The sequence below is a fragment of the Excalfactoria chinensis genome, chromosome 13, assembly GCF_039878825.1.
Source record: "Excalfactoria chinensis isolate bCotChi1 chromosome 13, bCotChi1.hap2, whole genome shotgun sequence".
Lineage (NCBI taxonomy): Eukaryota > Metazoa > Chordata > Aves > Galliformes > Phasianidae > Excalfactoria > Excalfactoria chinensis.
Genome location: NC_092837.1, coordinates 1,180,001 through 1,200,237, shown reverse-complemented (window position 1 = coordinate 1,200,237; position 20,237 = coordinate 1,180,001). Strand labels below are relative to the sequence as shown.

General features: G+C 48.9%; 1 long non-coding RNA gene across 1 annotated transcript in view; it reads left to right on the top strand.

The window, feature by feature from the left end:
- Positions 1-26: 26 nt before the first annotated feature.
- The window catches only part of LOC140258240 (uncharacterized), a 25,932-nt gene continuing 5,721 nt past the window's right edge, over positions 27-20,237 (top strand). The window contains exons 1-3 of the long non-coding RNA XR_011905213.1: positions 27-210; positions 6,296-6,387; positions 10,803-11,045. This is a non-coding gene — a long non-coding RNA (uncharacterized lncRNA). The remainder of the gene's footprint in view (positions 211-6,295; positions 6,388-10,802; positions 11,046-20,237) is intronic.

Genomic DNA, 20,237 nt, shown 5'->3' with positions numbered 1-20,237 from the left:
ATGGGTGGGCACCGAGGCGCCACGGCGCATGCTCGGCTCTCTTTTATGAATGGGGGGCTGGAGAAAGACTGGCTGCGAGCCGCGGAGGACGGATCCGGCTCTCGCTCGCTGTTTGCGTGTCCCCCTCCCCCGCTTTGTTTATTTATTTCTGTGAATGGAGGGCAGGCGGTGACAGCTGCGCACGTACCGCGCCCTCCGCCCGGCCTGAAGGTAACGGCGGCTCACGGAGGGGAAGGGGGGGGTGGAGCGGTGGAGCGGTGGCGTCCCCGGCACCCCCGTACCTCTGGGCATGGAGCGGGGCTGGAGCAGCCGGGGCTGCGGGCCCATTGCGGTGGTGCTCCGCACGCACCTCCTTCTGCTCACGCATAGCAGCTTGCGTGCTGTGCTGGCAACATCGATGTGCAAAAGCAAGAAAAAGCTGAAGCTACGTTTGCGTTACGTATGTGGCGTGTGGATTAATTTCATAGATCTTCCCCTTTGAGAAAGTGAAGTGTAGAGCTGTGCGGTTCGCACCGAGCCGCCGAGATGAGGTGCAGCCCGATGGAAGAGAGGCAGGCGTTACGGTGCTGCTCTCAGCTCTGCAGCTGTTTCCTTGCCGAGGCCGCTGTCAGCCCCGCTGGGTGCAGCATAAGGCAGCCCCCGGTTCAGGTTTTCAAATGGTCTTCAACAAACAATAGCTGCTTGCTGGTAGGTGTGGGGCTCCCCTGCAAAACTGGCCCTGACTCTGCGCTCTCTGCTCTTATGTGCTTCAGACCCTGTTTAGCAAATGGAGACCCCCTTCAATACTCAGGTGGTGCAGAATGGCCCCGAGCTGGGTTTTGTTCCCTCAGGAGCACATTGCTTTTACAGGGAAAAGGCACGAGGAATAATGACGTACTTTTAATATGTGGGAAGAGTAAAATTCAACATACAAACCTCTGTCATTTTACAGCATACATTTAATAGCTCACGCAGCAGTGAGGGAAGGTCCGCGTTCAGCCGCTGCCGGTGTGAGCTCTGCCCCTTACTGCAGATACGCCTCCTGGGAAGGTTTCTCCCTACGGAAGTGTGCTCTCAAAGACCAATCGTTTGATTGCGTACGTGTTTGTCTCTGAGGGCAGAGATCATTCCGAGTGGGAGCAGCAGCTGTGGGTCGTGAGCAGATGCAGTTTGACAAGGAAAGGACAGAAGAAAGAGAATCTCTAAAGAATTATCTGAGCCATCCTCAAAATACTACTGACTTCAAACACACACGATTGATTCTTTCTCTTAAGAGTAAGAGAATATGGTTGTTCGTGATGTTATTTTGTTATTGGTAGGCCTTACAATGTGCAGACAGGAATTCTGTCTGGTTTTGAAAATTAGCAAGGAAATACACTTTTTGGAGGGGGGAACCTTCAAAATATAATTGGAGGGAGTTAGAATTCCCTCAATAAACCTTTTGCTGAATGAAGCCAGCTCAAAGATGAGAGGCCCAAATGCCTAAGCAACAATCTGCCCTGATTTCTCACTGTGCTTTTCAGCACTTGTATCTGTGTGAGTATCGAACTGAATTCTGCAGATGTGCAGTAATGCTGTAGCAATGTGAGAGCCAAACATCCCTGAACTGGAAGCTTTTTTGTATGAATGCTGATTTCTCTGTTGCAGAGGGATTAGTACAGTGAATGTGAGGGAAGATCTCCGTTGCAGTAATCATTTCCCCGTGAGACTCAAACTGCATAGATGCCAACTGTAAACCACTACATAGCAGCAAAGCAGGCAGTGCTGTAATTGCACAGTGATTATAGGCAGAGCCCTGTAAGCTCTTGACAGAAGCCCCAGCAGTAGAACTACAGCCTTGTGATACCTTTACACGCTGCAGTCTGCCCGTGTGCACGCAACCACCCTGTTTTTAAGGCTGTGCTCTTCATGCTAACCTTGGAGAGGCTCCCTAATGGGAAGGTAGCACACCAGCTGTGCTCCTGTGTGCAGAAGGAGTTAATTCTTTATCCATACTGATACTTTTAAGTTTTAATTTGCTTACAGAATTGGATTCAAATCATTCCCAAAGAGAAGATTTTAAATCTGGCTCCTCCTCTTGAAAGCAGAGGGTGCCCTAATGGGTGGTTTTGCCACCTGTTGGTAACACAGGGAGGAGAATTTTCCCCTTCTCATTATTCACTTAACCACTTTTGTGTATGTTCTAAGAATGGAAACTGTTGATTAAAATTTCCTACTACAGGGAGAAAAGGGAATTTCAGTTCTTTATCACCTGGCTCCTAGAAATGGTTTGGAGAACCCAGATGATGCCATTTGTCTTTTAATCCACTGAGATGGTGTTTCCCAAGCATAGAAATGCACTACTGCAAATTCCATCCAGGGCAGCACAATGTGTTTCTGATGGGTTTGATCCTGCGAGGATCTTAGCTGTAGGGAGAGTAGGAAAAAACTGGGATGTGTTTGCTGATGTGTTGTGTCAAGTATTTGTTATGTCAGATAATTTGTGTGATGGTTACTATGAGAGCACTCCTCTATTGCATTGCTGACAGCAGTTACAGGCCTGGTCTGTGATACCTGGAGATAAATGGGAATGGTAACTATGTTGGCAAAATGGTGACTGCTGTGTTGACAGTTAGCATGTGACCCTGCTTGCTGTAGCCTGAACTGGGGCTGTGCTGAGATGCTGAACCCAAGTGCCACAAAGCAGGTGGCAGAAGAGTGTGGGCTGAGCACTGCTGGTGTGGAGCTGCTCCATTGGGAGTTACTGCTTCTATGAGCTCCCCTGTGCAACCCAGGAAGGAATGGTTGGAGCAGACCTTGTATTGCTGTGGGTGAGGGGCGGTGCCAGACCCATTCTCACAATAATACAATAGGGAGGAGTGGTGCTGGGCTCTATCTTGCTTTAAAACACCTCTTTGTACAGCTGCTGCCCAAAGTCTGACTTGCTGATATGAGGCAGCAGTGTCCCCCCTGCTCCAAACTCCTCCACAGACTTTGCAGTCCGCCCCGGAGGTGACTAAATGTCATTATCTCAGTGACATGAGCTGCTATCTCAGCTGTCCGCTGCTGCAGCGCAGATGAAAGCTCCGTGCTTCCTGCTGCCCTATCAGGCACCTGTTGTCTGTACCCAGACATTACTCACATCCTTGAAGTCGTATCTTATTTTGCATAATTAACACTGACTGTGCTCTGCTTCCTTCCTTCCCTGGCAGTTTTGCTCTGTGGCTTTACCTGGCTGTGGAGGCACTGGGTTTTATTTCTGAGCTCTAGAACAAGGAATGAAAGTAACTGCTGCTGCATGGCATGGGCTCACAACCAATGAGGATGTCCCAGTCTGGTCTGGGGATGCTCTTCAGTCCTGAACCAGTGCTGCAGCCACAGTCTGTTGTGTGCACTTTTGTGCCAATTCCTCAGGAGAAGTTTGCAAGCAAACAAACAAGAAGCAAACCCAGACAAAGTTCTGTGCAGCACACACCTGTAGGGTGAGCTGGGAGGTTGTGCTCAGAAGAGGAAGGCACCATCTGAGACAAAGGGACAGAAAGCCACAGGCCAGGCTGGGGACACTGGGGGGCTCCTGAGGCACTCTGTATTTCCAAGGCATGTCCTCTTGCTGGTGCTTTCAGGTGGTTCCCACTGCTGGCAGCTGGCTTGTGGCAGCCTATGAGAGCTGTCTTTGGGATGGAAACACTGCACCAGCACTTTGCTTTCTGCAGTAGTTCACCATTGACTTCTGTTTTGTAATTTGCTTCAGCTTTTAATATCTATTGACCTGGTTGCACATGAATAATTTAGTGTTTATGAACAATTGTAGTAACAGAAGCTGTGCCATTAACTAAACCATGAGCTCAGCAAAATAGGATAAAAATTCATAAAACATAAAATGAGAGCTATGAGTCTCCATGGAGCTGAGCAGGTGTTGTGTGACCTGTAAGCCTCAAAACATGTAACTGCCCAGCATTCAAGCGACAGAACTCCAATCTACAGACGTGCAGTTAGCTGCCAGTGCTGCAGTACACTTCCCAGTTGCAGCACCAGGATTATTGGGTTGCAAGCCTGACGTATGCATGTTTTCTGCAGGATCAGGTATTACAATCCTTTAGTTTTTGCACTTGTACCTGACTTGCCTGGCATCCTCCATTCCAGCTGAGCATGCTGTCTTTGCATTTGCTTTTCAAAACGTTGCCGGTTTGAAAATGTTTGCTGATTCGTTTCCTTTCCTGGAGGATGGCAGCCTGGGTGATGCTTTCTCTCGGTCTCAAGATCTGACCTCAGTGGAGCAGAGGCATTTGTAATTCACTGAGAAGAAAAGTTCCATTGAGGTAAATGCAAATGCAGAGGTTGGTGCCTTACAGGAATAAAGGTTTTTAGATTCGTGACCGTGCATAGATGTAGTTTGCACGGGTAGAGGTGGAGAGGAAGGTAGGGGCTGGCAGTAATGAACAAACAGGATCCTCTGCTGAAGCTGCTGTGATCTTTGCCACTGTCCAACTGGCAGAGCAACAAAGTGCATTATCAGGCAGAGACTCTGGAAATCTTAGGTATGGATTTTTCCCATCACAGGCTCTGGACACAATACTGGATCTGCTCAGTAGCAGTGCTGGGGGCTGAGGCTATTTACCTGCAGGGAGATGGATGAGGGCCCATGGGGAGCGCTGCCAACTGTTTGGGATTGAATAGATGATCTCAAGGACTGAGAATTGTGAACCTTTCTAATATTTTTCAGAATATTTATTTACAGTTCAGGTCAGTAATCTCCAGAAATACAGTTCTGCTTACAAACAAAATTCCTGGGCTGCATTCCCAGGCGTTCCCATGTGACTGGAGCTTTTTTAGCAACAGAATGAACAAATGCAAACCTATGTTCAGGGCAGTGGAAGCATTGCTGTTCCCATCGTCCCTGTACTCCCAGGAGCTGTGGCACTGTGCTGAGGGCTGAGCTGAGTGGGGCAGTGTCCCTGGGACAGCTGGGCTATCTGAGTGTGTAAGTGCAAGGAAGGGAACACCTGCAGCTCTCTGCCTGTTACCTGCAGGCGTCTCTTTCTCCAAAACCTGGCTGTTTATTCATGACTAAGAAAATGAATTTTCATACAGAGGAAACTGTGTTACCTGACAAACAAAGCAACATTGTGGAAAAATACTGGCATTAAAAGCTGCTGTGACTATAGAGCAGTGCTACAGAACCTTGTGGTGTCCTTTGTGCTATAGCAGGGCACTGTTATCCTGGAAAATCCAGTACTGGGATTGTTTGCAGCTCTCCAGCACTGGTCCCTGAGGAGAGCCCCTTGTTAGTGGGTACCCTGACAGCTTGCTTCCTCCTGCCTGTGCCCCGTGCTGTGCTTGGACCCACATGGAGCAGAAAGCTGTCCCTCCTTCCTCAAATCATGCACAACTTTCCCCACGAGGCTCCGTTTAGAAATGATGCCGTTAATGAGCAGCAAAGCAAGCACTTCAATATTGCCCAGTTTTTACACATATATTACAATGGATGGATCAAAAGCAAGCAGCAAATTCACCTTTATTTTGACAGGAAAAAGGTTAATGCATCCTACCTGATACAGACCAGGGTGCTGATCATTCAGAGGCGTAAACATTATAGCCTTTTAGCTACAACTTAACTGCTGTGGTAGTAACAGTGTTTCTGCTAAGCAGTTCCTGTTGTTTCTAAGGTTAAAGTTTAAAATTTATTGTACAGTAAAAGCTTTTACTGTACTTTTACTGTAGAGTAAAAGCTCTTAGCTGTATTCATGGGGTCAGTGATAACTGCGTATCTTAACCACAGCTCCTTCCTCCCTCTGACATGGACGCAGTTTGATATGGCCCCTATTTACATCCCTATGTCATCATTTTCCACTTTCTGACTCGATGCATGCAGATATCTCATAGCAGCTGTTAATGATTTACAGCCCTGACTGAACTCCAGGTGTGATTTTTCCAAAGCTGCCCTCATTGTGGAAGGAAGCAGCTGAAGTGTGCAGCTCCTAAAGCAGCTGTGCTATGGGGTAGCTCTGTGTCCCCTGCACTGCTCCATCACTGCCCATTCTGTGCTGGGCACTGCAATGGGAGTGATGGAGCCCACCTGTCCCACTCTGGAGTGCTGCTGGGCATTACAGAGTAGCATCCTTGTATGTAATTACCATATTCTATCACTTTAGTATTTCCTAGACTAATTTCTTCCTTTTCCAGCTTTGAAAATACCCAGCTTATTAAAAACTTACAGACTGGAAAAGTGCATGGCTTCAAGGATTTGTTTAATGCTAAAAAACTGACATTTCTCCATGGGCTTAACCTGTTACCTTTTGCAGGATTTACATTCATTTACTTTTTCCCCCCTTTTAAGCAAGCAGCCCTAATGCTGTGAATACCCCCAGCTGCTGCAGCTCTGCCCGGTGGATGGTGCGGTAACATGGAACCTTAACAACAGGAAGAAAAGTAAGTGTTTAATGATTTGCCTTTAAGAGATTTCAGGAAGCTTTTCATTCATGCTTTGCTGCTTATGAGATTTTTTGGATGCCTTTGTGCTCTTTTTTCTCCCCATTCCTGGCTTTCCTCAGAGTTCTTTTCCTTGAGAGCAGTAATGTTGCTGATGCTGGAGCCTCAGGATGGGCAGTCTGGGCATTGGGGTGTCAGGTGATGCATTTCCTGTGTGCAGCAATCAGTCCTCCTTGCTCACAAACAGAGGCAGATAAGCACTGGAAATGAATATTAGCTCACTTTTTGCATGCCCTGTTTTCCTGACCTTGAGGAGCAGAGGCTGGGCAGCACCATGTAGATCTGTGGTGGACTGGGGAAGGAATGGGGCTCAGGAGCTCCTTTGTGCTCTGAGAAATGCGAACGGAGCGCGCCGCGTGGAGCTGTGGTAGAAGCTGGGGCCATTTGGAGGTAGGAAGTGGTCAGCCTTGTACCTCCTTGCCAAAGAAAACTGCTGACTCTTTGAATGTTATATTGACATTAAGGTTTGGAGGAGGATGTGCAGAAAGGAGAAGGCTTGGGGCTGTTGGTGTGATGAGGTGAGCAGGCAGATGCTGAAGCCATGGTTTGCTGAGTGCTGCATCCGCACATGTCCCTTCATGCTGCTGTCTTTTGAAGCCATTATGAGCATCTGTGCTTCTAGAGCAGCCTTTGGTGCCCTATTGGTGGCGGTCCCTGATAATTTTGTTTCTGTTCATAGAACCACAGAATCATTCAGGTTGGAAAAGACCCCTCAGATCCCCAGGACCAACCCCAGCCCACCCCACTGTGCCCACTGACCCCACTGTCCCCCAGTGCCACATCCCCATGTTCTGAAGCAGCTCCAGGATGGTGACTGCCCACCCCCTGGGCAGCTGTGCCTGTGCTGACCACTCTTTTGGGGAAGAAATGTTTCTTAATATCCAACCTGAGCTCAATGCCAAATCATTCTTAGCAGGTACAAACATTTCCCTATATCTCAAACCTGTCCTCTGCTGCAGCTCTGCACTGCTGCATCTCATTTAGCTCCCACTGTCTAATGCATGTGATGGATTCATCTCAGCTGCGGCAGCCTTTGCTTCTGTCCCCCCTTAGCCTTCTGTTCTGTGGGGCTGTGGAGGTGTGCCAGTCTTACTGTGCTGCTGCTGTGCCCCGGTGAGCTGACACACATCTGTTGTGAGGGACTTTGTTGGGCTGAGGTGTCCACGGGAGTGGAGGGAACAAATTAAGGAGAAATTCATTCACTGACCCTACAGGAAAACCCAATAAGGACACAAAAACTTAATAATGTGTGTGGACAAAAAAATAGGCTGAATTTCAAGAGTGATGGAACGTAATGGTGAAGCTCCTCTGAGGGAAAGTACACTGAAGTCCTGATGCATGTCTCACAACATGAGCTTTGGTGCACAGCGAGCTATAAGAGCTTTTCAGATCTGCGTGACAGACGGAAAATGCTTGAGGAGTGGGGAACAAGAAGAAAAGCTGATATACAAAGTAAGGTCTTGTTGGCTCTGGGTTACAGGAGCTGTGGAAGTTCGGTTCAATCTGAGACCACTGCTTTTCAGCAGAGAAGCTAAGTCTACTTCCAAGGCTATTGAGTTAGCTCCAACCTTTCAGTGTTCAGCAAAGTAGCAAAGAGTTCACCGCTTGATATGGGAGGATTAGGATTCAAAGAATTGATGGCTGGAGACTTCAGTTTTGGATTATTCCCTTTGTTGGCTGGAGATGCAAAGGCCCAGGACTGTTACACTTCTGTCTCTTTGAATATGAAGGTAAAATCTCCCAGAAGGAAACCCAGTGGACTGGAACAAGTTACTGCATGGTCAACCAATCCCATGCTTCATCTTAGTCCAAATAAAAGCCAAGTCCTGGCCACTGACCCCATCAGTCACTCATAGGCTGTGAAAGAATATTGTGGTTGTTGAAAGCCCAATAAAACCCACTTTTGTTATTAAGGTGGTTTACTTCAAAGAGAATGCATGTCAACAACACCCCAAGCAGTCCTGTTTGGAGACAGTCAGAGCGAATAGTCAGGGGTTTACTGTACGCTTTGGGGGAGCAGTGCATCACTGCCACAGGAGGAGGAGAGGATTTCCTACGTGCCCTTATATAAAGGTGGATTCACCTTCAGGACGGGGTGTTGGTTCTGTGGCTGTGAGCAGAAGGCTGTGCGTGACAATGGAATTACTGTACAAACACTGCTGGTTTCTTAACATAAAAAAATGCAGTGAGGAATTTTTAGCACGTTGTCATGCAGCACTCTGTTTCCTGGCTTGTACATTCAAGCTGTGTAATAATATTTATATACAAATGCTGACTGTGATTTTCCACCCTGGAAAAAGGAGATGTCATTTAAAAGTGCTGCGTATGATGTAAAGCAGAGACTTTTGACTTGCGTACTTGCATGTGCTGTGGGTGTGAATTTTAATTGTTTGAAAAGGGATCACTTGAAAAAATGTAACATTCTTGCTACATAAGCACATTCTACTGAAGTAAAGGTCATTTTGCTCTTTGAAAGTTGCTCTTGGAACAGCTGGGGAGTTCCTCGTGTTGTCTTTCCTGCCGCCTCCTGAAATTTTCTGCAAAATATGAAGTCATTAATTGTTGGGCTGAAACTTTCCCTCAGACCACATTTGATGCTGGGATCCAATAACAGGAGGGCAGCAGCCATGGCTGAATGTACGCTGGCTCACAGAGGAGCATTTTTTCCCCGAAGAGCTGTGCTATCCGATCTCCCCAGCGCTGACACCTGCGTCCCAAAGCACGCAGTCTGCTCTTGCTGTGTGAATGACCACATTGATTCTCTTAAGCTTTCCTGGATCTGGGATTTATGAGCGTTTCCAAGGCAAAACTTCTGCTTATCGGCTCCAGCCAAGGAAGCTCTTCCGAAATCCTCCCTATTACCAACATGTTCCCCATCCCAATCTGCTTGGCCTTGGTTTTCATGCTGCAGTCTATGCTCCTGAGAATCGCTTGGGGGATTGTATGTATTGAAAATAATGGCCCACCAAGTGGAAATGTGCGAGTTCATCTTCTGATCCACGCTTGACCAAAGAAGGTTGGATCTCGGCTTTGTTTTATTCTGTTACAGTGACAGAATCCAGATGTCAAGAGCTTAAATCTCTTGAGTTCCTGTGTTTTCCCCTTGGAATGCTATGCAGTCGGGGCTGCCCTGCTGTGGGTGCTGCAGTTGGGGCTGCCCTCTGGGCTGCAGGTTGGCCTGTGCTTGCTGTGCTTCTGTGTCATCCCCCAACAAAGACTGATGCTCTTTACTGACAGTAAAACAAGGCCAGTGAGTGCTGAGGTACTGACATAAGGAAGTTATGGGTGATGTGTAACAATCTGTGGAGAGAGACCATGGGTGACTGTCCTGGCTACCTCAGATGGATGGGAGCAGCATGGGCTGCCAGGGCAGTATGTACCTGTTTTGATGCTTTTGTTGTTGTTGTTGTTGTACATTTAAATTACTCTAGCATGGTGGGGATCAGCTTCTTCTCTCAGGTAACAGCAGTAGTATGAGTGATAACAGCCCTAAGTTGCACCAGGGGATGTTCAGGTTGAATACATTCTCTAAAGAGTGGTCAGCACTGGCACAGGTCTGCCCCCAGGGGATGTTGCCATCCTGGGAGGTGTTCCAGAACTGTGGAGATGTGGCACTGGGGGATGTGGTCAGGGGGCATGGTGGGCTGGGGCTGAGGCTGGGCATCTGAGAGGTCTTTTCCAACCTGAATGATTCTATGGTTCAGCAAGGGACAGGTGCAGCTGGGCCCGTGGCTGCTCCTTCATCAACTCTGTGGAACACCTCTGCAGCCAGAATGTGATGTCACTGCTGCCTTTTCCTGCTGTGTGAGGGAGGGACATGGGGGGCTGTCAGAGGATTTTGTTGTGCCCAAATAATGGGCTATTCACTCAGAATATCAGTATGTAGCTGTACCACTTCTACGTGGATTTGTTGATGCTGATTCCCTTTGAAACAATATTTTAAAAATAAAGTAGAAATAAATGGATTTACATGCAGCCTCCTTGCTCCCATGAAACCTGCAGGTGGGAGCTTTGGTACCAAGGGGGCTGCACAGAGCTCTGATACCTCCTGAGCTGGTAATTGGTCGGAGTCTGGGGCACTGCCTCTGTTGGGAAAGGAATCTATGCTGCAGGGAGAAAAAGAGTGCCTCTAAAGAAAGACCCCCATTTGCAGCCCATTTGGACGAGCTGTCTCTGGTGGGGATTTTATCCTGAGCTGTGCAGGGGCCGCTGCTTTTTGCAGGCAGTGCAGCGTGGCTGTAGCAGCCCCGGCTGGCAGGGCACCGGCAGCAGCCACTTCCTTCCCCAACACTGTCAAAAGCAGCTTTAAATCGGATTAGGATTTTAACAAACACTTCATGGTTTGCTCTCCGCAGGGAGGATCAAAGCCCGGGGAGGACCCTTCAGCTCTTTGCTTTTCCTTTATGCAGAAACTTTACCGCAGCTGCCCTAAAAACACCACCAAACACAATCAAGAATGATTTCCCACAGCCTAAAGTAAGATGCTGGATATCTGCTGGCATTTCTCCCCCTCTGCTTGCAGCTGCCCTGGCTGAGCACAGCAGGAGAGCCTGGAGTGATGAGGCATCACTGCTGGATGGGGCTGCTGCACGGCGCAGGTGGGTGCATGGCCTCTCATTTGTCTGTTGCTGTTTTGTTTTGTTTCTTACCTTTTGGAGATCTTTTCTAAACCAGAAGCAGTCTGTATGTGTATTGCTGCTTAGAATGTCCTGGGGCTTCTCCTGCTGGGAGGAAGCTCTGAGAGTTAAAGCTGCTCAACAACAAAATTCTCTGAAAAAAATCTTTGAAGGAGAGGAAAAATAGTTCTGAGGTTAAAATAAAGCACTGAGTGTGGACCTCTGGCTCCTCCCTGCTGGTGCATGGGATGGTTTCTGACACCAGCTGCTGAATCTGAGAGTTCTGAGCTGCCGTGATGCAGTGACGCAGCCCTTGGGAGGTGGGGGTCTGTGGGTCGCTACCAGCCCAGCAGCCCTGGACAGCCCTGGACAGCATGAGCCCACCTGCCTGGGCCATGCCAGTGTGCCAAGGGGTGTCTCCAAGGCTGGGTTCAGGTCCCACCATTGGCTGGTAGATATGGCAGCCTGTTTTCTCCTCTCTGCAGAGTGGTTTGGTTCAGATGATGGATTAAATGCAGAAGAAGGATCGAACCACACACCACTGTATGCTTTGTAGGTGATACTTTGGGGACAATTATTCATTTGAGATGTTGGTATAGAGGGGAGCGTTTTTCAGGCAGAACATATTGTGGGAAAGAGGCTCAGAACAGATGTACTTGTAGCCGATTCCATTTATCATATTAAAAATAAAGAAAAGACAATTTCAGCTCATTTTCTGCTTATTAGTTCAAATAAACAGCTTTTCTAATCAATGTGTATGGCAAACACAATGCCTTCGTAATTGGCAGTAGCGGTTCCAAAATTAACGAGACGGTCTTTGTTTATTCTCTGGTAACAGTCAGACAGTTAATGCACTGCTCTAATCTTACCCTTCTCCTACTCCTTTGGGTACAGGGAAAAATTATGCTCTTGTTTTAAAGTTTAAAGGCTTTGAGGGATTTTCTCCCCCATCCATTTGAGTGAACACAGCCAGGAATGGGAGTGGCCACACCGAGCACCTGAGCAGCACTGTGGGATCCTCTGCTCTCATTTATCCAAAGGGCTTCATTGATTCTTACTTCCCCTCCAAAAATGCTGATCTGATTTATGAAGTGATAAAAGAGGCCAGGAGAATAATTTTACCTATGAGAGCATGGTTCTGTCCAAGTAATTGCCCAGGAAAAGAGAAGATGTGCTGATCTGCTGCTGCAGATGTTTCTCATCTGGAATACAGACCCATTTTAGCCATTTTTGGGGATTACTGTTTATTTTGATGCTTTATTATACTGCAATTACCAGGAAGGAAGTAATGTGCAGGAACGTGTATCTTTCAGTAACAGCCAGGGGGGTTAACCCCTTTTGCCCCCTCTGCTTTCTATATTTGTGAGCTCTTGGTTCAGTTCTTCCAAGGGGAGCAGAACCCCATAGAGCTGCGCAGTGCTGCTGATGTCCATCACTGCTGGAGCTGAACAACCCGTTGATTTGGGGATGCCTTAACGCTCACTTTCTGAGTGTGACTAACGAGGACCTGTTGGCTTTTTTTGCCACCTAGTGCTTCTGTCCCTGCATTACTGTGAGGGGTTGGGCTGTGCAGGAAGGAGCCCCACACTGCCGCCTCCCCAGCCAGGAGTTTGTGGTTTGTCAGAGGTGCCTTGTGGGAATGGAATGAACCGAGCCCTGCTCTATTCTGCTAAGGAGGTACAGAGCAAGGCAGCAAACCTGAGGCATGCTGAATGGGAAGAAGTAAGCTTACACCAATACCTTTGGATCTGGGGCTGTATGTGACCAAGAATTTAAGCCCGGCACATCCTTTACAAAGGTGCTGAACTTGCTGATACGTTGCACAGGGTGATGCGTGGTCACACTGCAGGCAGAGCTGCTGATCTGCTAGCTGCACATGGAGCATTTTGTGCTCTGGGCCTGCAGCCTTCCATGCTCTGAGACACGGTAGTAATCACTTCTGTGATAAGATAGTCACTTCTGTGACCACTGCTTCTAAGGATGGAAGTACTTGCCATTTTAACTGGGGGGAGGGGGGGATAAGCTGTGGGGTTAACCACTTTTTGATGGTCCTTGCTCTTACCAGATTCACATTTATGGCTTTTGTTTAGCTTGCAACACTATCCACATTTACCAGTATTGAAAGACTCTTGCAGAGAAGAGGCAGAGACCCAGCAGCGTGCTGTTTGTGTCCCACTGTGGTGCTGTGGAGCACCAGCCCCAATGGGAGCAGCTCTGAGCTGATGAGCGTTAGGAGCTCTCCCTTCCCCACGCAGTTCCAGCCTTGGCTTGACAAACCCCTGCTGTAATGCAGTTGTTCTGCTCTGGAGGGGAGCAGGAAGGTGGGTGGACTAGGAAAAATATATTAGTGATTTTTTTTTTTTCCACTGAACCCTGTCCCACTTTTTGGCACCAATGGCCTCTCAGCTTTCCAGGCTTCTTGCCCAGTGCCCCGTGAGCAGAGCCCACTGCTGCCCATCTGCCTGTGGCTGTGAGTGCAGGGCTGCTCTCTGCTTGTGCTTGGGGGGCTGTGGGGTTGGGAACTCTGCAGAGCCTTGTTGTCATTATTAGCGACAGGATGAGAGGCGATGGCCTCATGTTGCACCAGGGAAGGGTCAAGTTGGATATTAGGAACAATTTCTCCTCCAAACAGCAGTCAGCACTGGCACAGCTGCCAAGGGGTGTGGGGGGGTCCCTGTCCCAGGAGGTGTTCCAGAGCGTGGAAACACTGGGAAACATGGTCAGTGGGCATGGAGAGGTGGGCTGGGGTTGGACTTGGGAGTCTTTGAGGCCTTTTCCAACCTCAGTGATTCTATGATGGTTGCTGTGTTTGGCAGACCCATGCAGCAGGTAATGCGTTACCTTTTGGCACCTGGCTGTGGCATCCAGATGTCCCAACATTTCATAATCCACGGATGAAAAAGTGGCACTTAAAATGAATTTATTCAGACGGGAGCACTATAAAACGTAAAAAGAAGGCTTTTGAATCACTGCACATGCATCTGAGTGTCAATGAAAAGCTCTATTTGACTGCAGAGCCAGACGTTCTGAAGTGATGTGTGACAAAGGCTGGACCAAGGGCAGCAGATCAGGGCAGGGTGTGAGGAAAGCAGAACCCAAATGAAAAGTCTCGTGGGATTAATGCTAACTTCTATTTTGTGCACTGCTGTTTTCTTCCCTTTTCTCCCCAACACGCCGTGAAACAACAGCAGAGCCGCCGGCAGAGCGAGTGGGCGCATTTTCCCTTTGCTTATTTAATCTGAGTCTGTCCTTAAACATAAGGTCATTTTATAGCCTGCTCGAGGGCTGCCAGGCACAGGAAGCTACCTTGTGAGGAAGGAACTGGCCCGTTCTGTCTAAATATTGTCGATTGTGTACCGAACAGAGGCGGCAGCCTGAGGAACCCAAATAGTAGCTCTTTGTGCCTCCAGTCCTCCTGCCAAAGTACTTTCCATAATTAGGCGTAAAACATATTTGCATTCCTGTTGTCTTTGGTTGCGGGCACACACCTGTATGTGTGTGTAGAGGTGCAGGCATTCATAGTCCTGCATTCAGAAACTGCCCTGTGGCTGTGCTGACTGACATGTGTACCTGGGTTGTGAGCTTCCAGTGAGTGGGGGATGTCCTATGTGAGAGACAGAGGAAACCCATTGGGCTCATCCCTCTGCCATGTATGGGTGTAACCCCCATGTGGAGAGATGCTGCCTTTGTCTGAACGGGAAGGCCCTGGCTGAATGCTCCCATTTAAGATTCATTGGTGTTTGCATGGAAACCAGAAAAATGGGCTTAAGTCAAGAATGCAGTAACCTCACTTAGGAGAGCTCTCTGCAGCAGGCATTCATCGCTTGCAGCCTTTCTGCTTGCATGAAGATAAGTGGTGGAATAAAGTACTGTGTATAGCTGTATCTCCAGCATATTTATAACAGAGTGGTTGATGTACAGCAGCTTCCCAGTATGCGTTGTTCCACTTCCCACCATGATAACTGGTAGCAGACATTGATTAGTTCAGTCTTGGGGGAGAAATGTCATACGGGACAGCTGGATCCTTTGGAGAAGATTCCTGAAAGGAGTCCAAGGAGCACTGTGTGGTCACGTGGCATTGGCTCCTCGCCTGCTTTCAGCTGCACAGCTTCATTAAAACACAGACAAACATACATCAATTACTCTTCTCTTATAACTTCCCTGCATGAGCAGCAGTGTAACTTCTACATCCACACCATCAGGGTGGAGAGGAGAGATGCTCAATGTGATGTGTGAACAGGGGTATGTGCTGCATCCTCAGGTCTGGGGCACATGTATGGCTGTTGGTAGCAGCTGGGAGCTGTGTGGGGCTGGGCAGCATTGGGAGCTCCTGCTCAATGTGCTTCTGGGCTGTTGAGTGGAGCATGGTTCTTGTTCCTGCTGCCCCTGCCTGCCTGGGGAGGTGTGCCACTGGCACTTGGGGTCTGCTCTCTCACTGTAGATGTCTGATCTGGATTTGAGCTTTCCCAAGCTTGCCATAGCTCCAGATGCTACAAGGACTTCCAGCCCACCTCTGTGTGGAGTCTCCTCTGATGGATGTTCCCTAGAGAGCTCCAAACAGGTGCTCTCAAATGGCCCCATGTGGGCTCCTCTCCGTAGGAAGGCACAGAGCTGTCGATGTGCAGAGGCATATCCCTGCTTCTGTTAGGGGATGACTTGGGATGGCTCTGCAGAGCCTTCCAAGCACCGAGCCGTGCCTGCTCTTGCTGGGAGTGCACTTCTGTTCCGGATGCCTCCTGCGCTTTCAGCCGCTTAATGGAAATGGCAGTGCTGCTCTTGGAGGGCAGGCTGGAAAGTTTCTGCGGACTTGTCCTTGTGCCAGAGCGACATTTTTGTCGGGCGGAAGCTGATTTCCATTATGTCTTTGTCAGACTTTGCAGCCATAGAGGGGAATTTGGGGCTTTCTGTGTCAGAGCACTGTACAAATGTTATCTGAGGCCTTTACCTCCCGGTAACACTGCGGTTTTTTGCTGTGCATGGGAAGCATCTGTCCGGGTGTGAAGCAGGGGTAGCTCAGTACACACACACTGGAATCCTCGCGGCTCTTCACATTTTGCTGGTTCTTTGATGTAGTGGATTCTCAGGAGTGCTGTGGTTTGGCCCCTCTGGAAATATATTTGTCCTTCGTTATGATACATCTGTCTTTAAAACAAAGTTTCCTCTTTATCTCAGGTTTAAAGTGAAAAATTTGAGGTTTGGAAGTGCATTAGTTTCCTGTTCCAGATGTATCTGCATTTAGATCCGGGAACAGAAGTTTGGCTGTAGTAAAACAAGCAAAAACACACACACACACAGCCACACTAGATCAGTCTTGCAGGTAAAAAGGAAAAACATACCCAGAAAACAATATTTGCAAAGCCCATCAAGCAGTTTTCAGGGTAGCTCTGCTTATTTCAGAATCACTCCTACTACTGGGCAGCTTTTAAAAATAACCAAACTCAAACCAGCCCCAGCCCCCCCCAGTGAACACCACGGACTCAGCATGGTGTACCTCCTGCCCAAACATCTGTTCCCCCGGTGCTGAGAGGTCCCCTTGCCGTGAGTTGATGTGATTCTCTACACAGAGGTTAAGTAAAGTTGAGAGGCTCTCATCAGTGGCTTTGTGCCACGGAGGTCAGCTCTGCAAAAAGAGTTTCACTGCAGAAATGTCCGGTTCTAATTCAGAGAAAAACTCAGGAGGGGAAAAAACATCTCCTAAGCTGGGCTTTAGTGCTGTGCTGTTTGGTATGGGAGAAAGATGGTTCAGTATGGAAAGTGGAATTGGAACAAAGTGGTGCTCCCAGGCGGTAGGAGCTGGCTGGGCACTGTGCTCTGCATCCTCTTCCTTCTGCTGGCAGCTGTTCTGTGTGCCTGCTGGTGGGACTTCCAGCAAGGGGCTCAGTTTGGTGAACACAATGCACAGCTCATCGTAACTTTGGCCAAGCGGAGCTGCACTGTCTGCTTGGTTCAGGAAATATCCAATCTGTATCATCCCACAGCAGTAAGTCAGTATTAGGAGCTGTGGATGCAGAATTATATGGCTGTGTGTAACTCTTACTGTGGTGTTTCTCTGCCAAACAGATCCAACAACCTCCCATCCCAATCCCAAAGCACAAATAATGTCTACTGTGTAAAAGAGATCATGTTTGTACCATCCTTCTTGGCATGTGTGGTGAGGGTGGGTCACTGGAGTTTGTCTCCATCCTGCCCAGCACAGCCCATGGGGGCACCTCCGTCCCAAGCAGAGCCACCTGGGATGTACCTCAGTGTCTGAAGAGGTGGTTACAATTCAGGGGTTAGAGTGCATAAGATTTAAACCTATCACATCTTTATTTTTGCCCACATTGGCTCATCTTTAGCTTTTTCCCCAGTTGATTTTTGGATCTGAGGTTGCTTATTTTCATTTGCTTTGTCCTATCCATTAAGGATGGAAGCCATGCTAAGACCTCGATAAAGTTTTTATCCCAGACATTGAGCTCTGCTTTTGGGACGTCTCCTTCAAAATGAAGCTATGGAAGAGAGCACCAGGGTTTGTTAAAAAGCAGATGGTGCAGAACTGAAACAGAAAACCCAATGCTCGGAGTTACTAACACAGTCCATCTTGTACCTGGCAGTGACTTCAAAATATCTGGATGCCCTTTTCAGAACCACTACACTCTGTGCTGGAGCCCAGTCCTTTGCAGCATGACTAAATTTGGCTGCACAGTTGCCTTTGGCCAATCCAAGCAAATTGGGCTGTGTTGCACTTTTGATATGGGGAGAGGCCAAATTAAAGACTCCAGGTCAGAGGCAGGGACAAGAGCTAGGGGTAAACTGCTCAGCAAGCAGCTCTTACCTGCTCCCTGGGACTGGGTCTTTTCTCCACTGCCTTCTGTTGGAGCTGCCCTGGCCCTGAGCACTGCTGTGCCCTGCATGGCCCTGCGGGGATGGGGGTATGGCTGCTGTGTGCTGTGCTGTACGCCTGGCTTGGGAGTGTTACTGACAAACTGCATCCATGCTTTTACTTTCCTGCTCCGTCTCCTCAGTGTCGGCTTTCGGCTCCTCGGGTCCCACATCCTGCGGGGCTGCAGTTCATACCGAGGAGCGCGAGCATCAAAGAGGAGATGGTGAATAAGAAACCGCTTTATGACATGTCTTCAAAGTGCCTTTTTAAAAGTTCAAAGGACAAGAGGGAAGGAGGGAATAAAAATCAAAGGAAGATCGGGGGGAAAGAAATTAAAGCCTCAGAGGAACTTTATGGCGTGTTCTATGTAACACTTTCAGTGCCAAAATCAGGGCTGCTCCCGGCAGCGGTGTCAGCGCCCAGTGCCTGCAGAGCTCCTGCCCTGATCGCAGGCACCCGCAGCTGTGCTCTCCTATATGAACTTCATTCCAGACCCACACTTCCCATTCTCTTGCTTCCAGGCCAGGGGGCTGGCTCTACACTGTCTTGGAGGGCCAGGCTCTGAGCTAAATCACAGCTCTGATCTGCTGTCAACTCCACGGGTTGGAGGTGCCCATCTCTGACAGCCCACAGCTCCCAGACCAGGAGATGCTTTGCCATCCTTGGAAGCCTTCTAGGCAATTGGGCTTGTCTCTATTGACTGCTTTCTCCTCTTACTTCTTTTTCTTCCCAGAAAAGCATCTTGGTCATTCCTCTTCCTGCCTCCTACTGCAGGACCTCATCATTTAGTCCAAGCTTGGGAGAGCTCCATCTCTGTTAAGGGAAAGGGACTTTTTCTCAGGAGAGAATGTGGTGGGTCTGCATGTAGGCTGGAGAAGAGGTGAAGTGAACTGTCTGTGTGGATGCCTCATGTGCCACCTAGGGACCCTGCTGTGCTTACATAGACTGGGAGGAAACACAAATGAGTGAGCTATGTGCTCGTTAATGTTCACAAGGTTCATAGGATCTCACCATTTTCCTGCTTCTTTCTGTCTGTTTTAAAAAGCTCACATGTTGGTGGGCATGGAGATGGCTGCTGCAGGGAGCGGGGCCCGGGGCAGAGAGAAATAGAGCAATGGCTTTGCTGATCTGTGTTGCTGTTTTGGGAGTTTTCAGGCTTGTGTGTTGAAATGGAAGCAGAAATCCTGGGATACCAAATTGATTTTCTGAGAAAAGCGAGCAGGTGTCTGAGCAGGGCCGAAGGGTTCCTGCCTGGGGAGCTCCTCCACGAACGTGAGCAGCCCATGGTTCTGTTGCTGGCCATGTCTGAGCCAGGAAATGCATTTCACACTTAGATGTAATGGCGTTTCTTCCTTGGATTGCTGCTGGAGAATTTGTGGAGCAACTGGTTCTCAGTCAGTCCTTCCAGCCAGGGCAGCTCACCCAAATGCAGCTCTGTTGACATGGATGCTCTCTGGGGCTGCTGCTCAGAGCAAGTCAGACACTTCTGCAGAGCAGTCCTCATTCTGCCTTTCTGCAGTACCTTACGGAGGACCCTGCTGTGCTCCTTGCTGTGGGTGATCATCCGCAGTCAGTCAGCAGCACTGCAGCTCTGGGGGACAGCCTTCACCATGTGCTGTGCTGCTGTGGAGGTCCCAAACCTCAGTGTGTGGGTGGTGTTCTAGAGAACAACTGGTGTAAGGAACATGTTCAGTGCCTTGCCTTCCTCCTAATTTTCCCTAAATATTGTTGGTAAGGTCACCTCGCAGTGGGATTCCCCAGCAACTGCTTTCCCTCTGTCCCCTTATGGTGTGCATGTCGCAGGATGTAATGGTGTCGGGGAGGTCACTGCTGGCTTCATGTGAGCCCTGTGATTTTCACTCACCTCACCCAAGGGCTGGAAATAGAAAGGGTTTTCTGCACTCCCCCACATTGTGCTGCAGACAGTGACGTGGGCTGCTGTGGGAATGCTCGTGGTGCTGGAGTTTGTGTTCCCTGGGTGGAACAGCAGTCAGTCAGCAGAGCTGATGTCAGCACTTCCCTCTGACCATCAGATGTGGGTCCTGTCTGTTGTCACAGCTGGTGACACCCTGTGAGGGGCATTTGTGTCACAGGGCAGAAGTGCTCACTGCTGGGACAGAACGAAGATGTAGTGCTCTGTGGCAGTACAGCAGCGCTTTGGGAAGGTGGCTGGGATGCTGGGTGGAGCGACTTCTGCAGCTGGGCAGTGCTCTGTGGTGCCCACCAGAATGAGGGGGGAGGATGCAGGCATAGGACTGGAGTCCTTGGGGTGATTTGAGCCCTACCTGTGAGCAAAGGGCAACTGCCGTAGC